An 8,060-nucleotide genomic window follows, 5' to 3' on the forward strand; every position below is an offset into this window, starting at 1 on the left:
ACCAGGCAATATAAAATAATTTTCTAGTGCCTCATACTTCAAGCTCGCACGGAGAGATTTACGTAGCTGTTTACGTTCCCACATTCTACTGCTAGTAGAGCGGTAGAGAAACAGTTTGCGAGTAGTTATATGAAACTACGGAACTATAGCACTTCACAGTGAGTTGTAGACTAATCATGTAGATGTAGATCGTGTCAAAGCTGCCGGAAACTGCCGTAGTGACGAAAATGGCCTCTATTTCGCTGGGTGGTTAACATTCTTTCTCTTCACATACTAAAATAACTACAATAATTTTCGTAGACAGTAAAACTATTGACTTCTTCCGGTTCTCGATAACCCGTGGAGAAATAAAGACACGTAGCACGTATGAATGTGACTGTCCCTGAAAAGAGACGAGAAACATGTCAAATTTGTGGTCGAAACTGCCCATACAGGCCAGTTTCAGCCACGTTACAGCGCGTCCACACCTTGCTATTGCTCTAAAACTCCTTGTTTTGGTGCAAACAGAAGACGAAGTTTGTCAAGGCGCAGAGCTTTCAGTCCACAGTCAGATTTTGTAAAGTTCTCACAACTGCCGCTCACGTACAGCCTGTTTACGAAGTGCTCGTGTATTTGGAATGTTTTTTGTTGTGTTTCTGTTCACTCGACATTAACGACAGCACGTTCCGATTCATACAGGACGGAAGATGTAGGGCACTATTCTTGTCTCCTGGAACCAAGATTCGAAAGATTATGTTCATACAAGGTGAGAGGGGAGGACTAGGATGTTTTAAACCCTATGAATTGAGGAAACAGGTGTAAATAGAGGTTCTAAAATAGTCAGTGACGATAGACATTTCCCAAAGGCGTTCATCAACATCGACATCAACGACCTTGTCGTAGTCGACTTCGAGTTCGTCAGCCTTCTGCTTTTGAGTGGAGCCAGTCACCTACAAAAAAACAGTACTTTTGCTATTTCAAAAGCATCCTCAATAGCACACTGTATACAAATGTGCACTGGCGACCAGATATCCTAAATGCAAAAGGAATCACAAAAATGACTGAGGTAACAAGAAAGTGGTAAAACTGTCAACCAAAATGTTGACTTGAACACTACTGTTACTTGCTAGGTATGGTATATTTCGGGTGGTAGGACCATGCGTTCCACCTAGTTTCGAAATGGCTTACCCAGGCAGTTGCAGGGAGAACTACAGTGTAATGTGAACTCCAAACTACGTGCAACTTAGCATTTTTAAAACTAACGAGTGATTGCCGGAGATAGAACTTAAAATGGCAGAGATTTAGCCCCAGAACCACTGGGCCACCGTAACTCCAAAAATGAATCAGAAGACTGTAATGCTTCCCAGTAAACTGGGGTAGCTTACATCAAAACAGTCAGCAACCCCGCCTCTGCAAATATTGAGACCTTGTCGCTGGAGTTCTGACTCGCACTGTACATTCATTAATCGCAAAGAAATGTAATAAATTGCAACATAACTTTATGCAGCTATTAAGAACTTGCCACATCCGGTTTTGCAGTTTCAGAATCAACAATAGTAGTCCTTTATTTTGAAACAAAAAAGAAATATCCAACATACCTTACATACAAATTATTGATTTCCAGGAAACTGACATTATCTCTACAGCCGGCCATTGTGTCCGAGCGGTTCTAGGCGCTTCCGTCTGGAACCGCGCGACCGCTACGGTCGAAGGTTCGAATCCTGCCTCGGGCATGGATGTGTGTGATGTCCTTAGGTTAGTTAGGTTTAAGTACACTACTGGCCATTAAAATTGCTACACCAAGAAGAAATGCAGATGATAAACGGGTACGCATTGGACAAATATATTGTACTAGAACTGACATGTGATTATATTTTCTCGCAGTTTGGGTGCATAGATCCTGAGAAATCAGTACCCAGAACAACCACCTCTGGCCATAATAATGACCGTGATACGCCTGGGCATTCAGTCAAACAGAGCTTGGATGGCGTGTACAGGAACAACTGCCCATGCAGCTTCAACATGATACCACAGTTCATCAAACGTAGTGACTGGCGTATTGTGACGAGCCACTTGCTCGGCCACCATTGACCAGACGTTTTCAATTGGTGAGAGATGTGGAGAATGTGCTGGTCAGGGCAGTTGTCGAACATTTTCTGTATCCAGAAAGGCCCGTACAGGACCTGCAACATGGATTCATGCTTTATCCTGCTGAAATGTGGGGTTCCGCAGGGATCGAATGAAGGGTAGAGCCACGGGTCGTAACACATCTGACATGTAACGTCCACTGTTCAAAGTGCTGTGGGCAGTGCGAACAAGAGGTGACCGAGACGTGTAACCAATGGCACCCCATACCATCGCGCCTGGTGATACGCCAGTATGGCGATGATGAATACACGTTTCCAATGTGCGTTTACCGCAATGTCGCCACACACGGATGCGACCATCATGATGCTGTAAACAGAACCTGGATTCATCCGAAAAAGTGACGTTTTGCCATCCGTGCACCCAGATCCGCCTTTGAGTACACCATCGCAGGCGCTCCTGTCTGAGATGCAGCGTCAAGGGTAACCGCAGCCACGGTCTCCGAGCTGACAGTCCATGCTGCTGCAAACGTCGTCGAACTGTTCGTGCAGATGGTTGCTGTCTTGCAAACTTCCCCATCTGTTGACTCAGGGATCGAGACGTGGCTGCACGATCCGTTACAGCCAAGCGGATAAGATGCCTGTCATCTCGACTGCTAGTGATAGGAGGCTGTTGGGATCCAGCACGGCGTTCCGTATTACCCTCCTGAACCTACCGATTCCATATTCTGCTAACAGTCATTGGATCTCAATCAACGTGATGGTACGCATTTCTCCTCCTTACACGAGGTATCACAACAACGTTTCACCAGGCAACGCCGGTTAACTGCTGTTTGTGTTTGAGAAGTCGGTTGGAAACTTTCCTCATGTCAGCACGTTGTAGGTGTCGCCACCGGCGCCAACCTTCTGCGAATGCTCTGAAAAGGTAATCATTTGCATATCGCAGCATCTTCTTCCTGTCGGTTAAATTTCGCGTCTGTAGCACTTCATCTTCGTGGTGTAGCAATTTTAATGGCCAGTAGTGTAGTTCTTGCACTCCCAGCGGTTGTTGCCAGCAGCACTGTTTCGCAGGAGTGATGGTATCGTAATATCTGAAGGCTGAGGTCAGACGAGGAGAATCACCCTAATACTTAAAGGTGTAAATACTGGAGCACACGCAAAATTTATTTAACATGGAGCGAGAAATGAGAGTGCCACAAAGCGATAATTAACTTCGGAGTAAAAGCAGAGATCTGCCTCAGAGTCTAAGGACTGAGTCGACGATAGGCTGGCATGCCTCCAGAAGGCGAATACACTGTCTCTTCCGATTCCTCGGGCCCTGCATTGCTGACTCACTGGCTGCTCGCCGCCTCAGTGTCCCACCTGCTTCACTAACCAATGCCTGATTATCAGACTGACCCCTGAATGAGCGACGCTTTCCTGGCACCTCCGGGACATTGATTTTTCCGTCGTATCGGCTTTGTCATTGTCAGGGCCCAATTTGCACTGCAACCTAATGACCGAATGATGCACCATAATCATGCCATCCCGTCTTCGTGCAGGGTTGAAAATTTGCGATCTTGTGGGGGCTTGTGTGTAATTGGGGAACTCCTGCCTCGTTCAAATGCTGTTTCTCCCCGTAACAGTTTGCAGTACTGGGTACAATGGACCCACCGGATGATTTCGGGTATTAGTCTGCATTCCTGATTGTTAAGAAATCAGCCACACAACAAGAAGCACGCTTATTTGTACCGGGCATGTCTGTGCCTTATTCAAGTGCCTGCACGTGCTTTTGACTTGCCAACATTCCTACTGCGAGCGTCATACTTTACAAAGCACAAGCCTTCCTGGCTGAGGTAAATATGCCAGTTCAGCTGGCCATGTCTCGATTCTGAAAGTCTCACAAAGACGGCTGCTGTGGCCGAGCGTTTCTAGGCGCTTCACTCGTTCAGAGCGAATGTTTCCACTCCGAGGCCGGCCGTAGTTGACGAGCGGTTCTAGGCGCTTCAGTCCGGAACCGCGCTGCTGCTAAGGTCGCAGGTTCGAATCCTGTCTCGGGCTTGGATGTGTGTGATGTCCTTAGGCTGGTCAGGTTTAAATAGTTCTAAGTCTAGGGGAGTTATGACCTCAAATGTTAAGTCTCATAGTACTTAAATCCATTTCAACCATTTGAAGTCTGTAACCTCCCCGCAGAAATTGTTAAAAATAATAAATGAAAATGGAGCCAAGTGTAACCTCCCAGCAAAAAATATTGTTAAATGAAAATGTGAGCCAAGTGTAGCCTGCCCAAAGAATATTTTTAAATGGAAATGTGCCAAGCGTAGCCTCGCCACAAAATAATAATAATTAAATGAATTTTTCTTATATTGTAACCTCTGAACAAAATTGGCTCCCATTTATTGTCTGTGTGCAGAAATGCATTCACACTTAATATTCTCACAAAATTCTTTTCTCATTTAATGTCAAGTTCTAAATAGAAAAATTCCTAAACACCAAAATAATAAAAAAGTTTTGTAACCTGATGAATTTATAAGGACAGCGGCGCTGACCTTCGGCCCTGTATTCTGAATAATAAAAAAAAGCAAAAATTCTTACCTCAATAAAACTGCAATTATATCTGCTCTTAATTAGTCATTTTTCGACACAGCTTCGTGCAATGCTGGCGTATATATATAATTTTTTGATTCTTGCAAGCAATGATAATGCATTCGAAATTGAAATGAATGCTTTTCTTTAAAAGAGTTACTTTATATTATAAAAATTATTATTGGGGCATTTTTTCTGAACAAATTAAATTACAATTAACATACATTATTAAATATGCGCAAGGTTGCTTCTTTACCTTCTACAACAATACTCATCCTCCAGAGTCCTGACCAGAGTCGCGAGCAGAGCACACAGCCGACGCATGCCGACTCCCGCCGACTACACCAGACTACACCAGACTCGCTACTACTACTGTCCACTCGCTACTAAAGCCGACCGACTACTACTGTCGACTCGCGCAGCCAAGCGCAGACTAGCGACAGGCAACAACTAACGATAACTAGTCTCTGGTCAGAGATTCTGTCATGCCTCGCCCATCGCCGGCAAAGCATACGTCTTACAAGTCTCACAAACCGATTGCAGCCTAAATGTCCCTCTTGCCCACCATGCCTGGGGGGGAAAAGTATTTTCCAAGCATCTTCATTATGATCAGTAGCAGCAGCTGCGTCAGATCTTAGGTATTTATGCCTGTTCCAGTTCCGTGTAGGCCTGGAACCTTTTCCTTCGCTGATCTATTGATTTTTATTTCCAGGCTGTTTCGTCTTCAAGCACATGCTGATTGCACTATAAACAAATGTTCCTGTACTACATTATTTCATTCTTGATTGTCTCAACTCTCAGCTCTTCCTGTATGCCTTCACTATCTTTGCGAGTAAAACTCACTATGTAGGCCTATCACAGACATTTCATTTCGGCAGCCCCATTTTTTTTTTTTCGCTTGGGAAGATGCTAGGGTCCAGCTTTCTCCCTCATTCAGGAATAATGGTACTGGAGTTACATGGTATAATTTAAACAGAGTCTGACCATACTTTGTGCTTCAGCGGTCAGTGAACTGTTTCAACGAAATACCTAACTCTGCAGAGTTTGATGTACGGACCCTGCGATTTATGGTACATCGTGTGAAAACCCAAATGTATAAACTCCATTCTTCGTGCAGGGTGAAAATTTACGATCTAGTGGGGGCTGACGTGTAACTGGGGAACTCCCGCCTCGTTCAAGTGCTGTCTCTCCTCGTGACAGTTTGCAGTACTGGGTGCAATAGACCCACCAGATTATTTCACTTACTTGTCTGCATTCCTGATTGTTAAGAAATCAGCCAAACAACAACAAGCTCGCTTATTTGTACCGGGAATGCTTGTGCCTTATTCAAGTATCTGCAGGTGCTTTTGTCAAGCACAATTTATGCTCTGACTGGGTTTTAACTGCGGAATACCGCTGTTATGAAAACTGCTAAACGTTTGCTGTGTGTGCCTGAGTAATGAAACAACACTGGAAGAACATAATAAGTACGAGAGCGCACATATGTCATAGCAGTTTTTCCGCGTGACATTTTTGTTATTGTTGCTGCGCGTGGACGTACTATTGTTAGCTTGTATTTACGAGGAAATGTGCAAGAGTGGCCGTTAAGACCTTTTTTTTAATTTAAAGTTACAATGGAACTATCCTTTAATAGCTGAATGTGATCCCGGAACAGTGCAGTTCGCAGAAGTACAGGCCTCCTGCCCACATAAAATAAATAAATAAATGCCGTGTACACCAGTGATTGCCGTCGGAGGCAAAGAACTGTGATCTTATGGCTTCAGTTACACTATAGAAGGAAACTTCCTAGTGTTGAGCAATGGCCCAGTGAGATAAGTGGGTTTGAGAGCTTAACGTCGATTAGCGCTCTTGCAACTCGCTTGCATTAGGCTGAGCAAGGCCGCCGGGGACCTGCCGTTTGCTTTCTCTGCTGCTCGCGGCACAACACGGAGCAAACCGCTAAAGCAAATTCGGACTTTCTGGGCCTCCAGCAAGCGCGAACGTGCGTACCAGTCAAGAGCCTGAAAGCTTCTTCGTGTTATTTTAACACACATCCAGTAAATAAAAACTATCTTAAACGATTCTACGGTCAGGAAATTGAGAACAGTTTAATGAATTAATGACCCCGTGAACCGTTTTGTCCTAGTACTGGTCCCTTATTTGAAACAAATTCTAACTTTCTGTCAGAAAGTAAAGACTGTTGGCAAATATCCTGCAACATTTGAACTATGAACAGTAATTTTCAGAAGTAGAGCGTTTCTTTATGTTAAAAACGGTTCCTTTCCTTATATCGTATTTTTGATTGTTCAGATTTAGGAATCTATATACTTTTACGACGTTTTGTTTCGTTCAATGCTTTTTCACTGCAAAGCTGTTATGACAGAAGTTGCGTGAGTTAGATGGAGCAATTTCAATTAATCGGATGTGGGTGGGTGGTTGCGTGATATGCGGTTAAGCAAGGAAGTGTAAGGAAACTCCTTAAGTAATTCCATTTCAGCATTTCGACTCTAGCCGTTTCGTATAACTTGTGATTTGGGATGAGTGGAGTCTCACGGTGAAAATTACTAATAGTCGTTATTCGAACAACAAGGAATTGGAATGTATGCAAAAAACAGGGAAAGTTTACAATTACATTTTCCCCAGATGATGGTGACGATGACAAAGTCGTTCCTTGCTAAGGAAACTAAAGAACGGTTTTAGGATCTGATTTTATCAGTTTTAGAGTTGGTTTGGCAAAAATGGAAGCAGTCTGGACTATTCCCGAAAGCGACTGTAAAGGTAACAATGAGAAGTAAGGATCTAGAATGGTGAAGTATGAAGCATGACAGTAACCAGGAAAGCCAATTTCTAAATCTATGAAGCTTCCACAAAGGAGAGCACTCGCTGTTACGTTCAGATCCTAAGAAATGAAGTGTAACTTCGGTGAAATTAGGTAATAGATTTGGAGGGTCAAGGGCGGTCGAGTAATCTCTTGATATATACGATAACAGCAACGGGAATTATTACACTTCATTTCAAAAACTCTACGTTGGTACCGATATCTCTGTAATTAATATAGCTACTCTCGCTATCATTTCAAACATCATAACTTGGAAACTATTAGAGATAGTCTGTTGTAAAATGTTTACCAACTTTCACGGCTTGTTTTCTTTGTTCATTGTTGCTGATCTGACTTAAGAGTGCACCAAAAGGGCGACAGATCAGGAGAAAGCGGAAAGTGAGATTTGGTATGCAGAATCTACACAACATGCGTGAAACACATCCGTGACAGCACCAAGATTAATGTTTGGTGTTGCCTCATCCACCTTAGGGTGCAGGCTCATTTTCCTTCGCAGGGCAAACCCTAACGACAAATGTTTATCTGGACATGTAGGAACAGTTCTTGCAACAACACATCGAAGAGCTGCTGCCGTGAGTCATCTTCCAGCATGATGGTGCACCGTGATATTAGAG

Source organism: Schistocerca piceifrons, chromosome 4 (assembly GCF_021461385.2).
Source record: "Schistocerca piceifrons isolate TAMUIC-IGC-003096 chromosome 4, iqSchPice1.1, whole genome shotgun sequence".
Classification (NCBI taxonomy): domain Eukaryota; kingdom Metazoa; phylum Arthropoda; class Insecta; order Orthoptera; family Acrididae; genus Schistocerca; species Schistocerca piceifrons.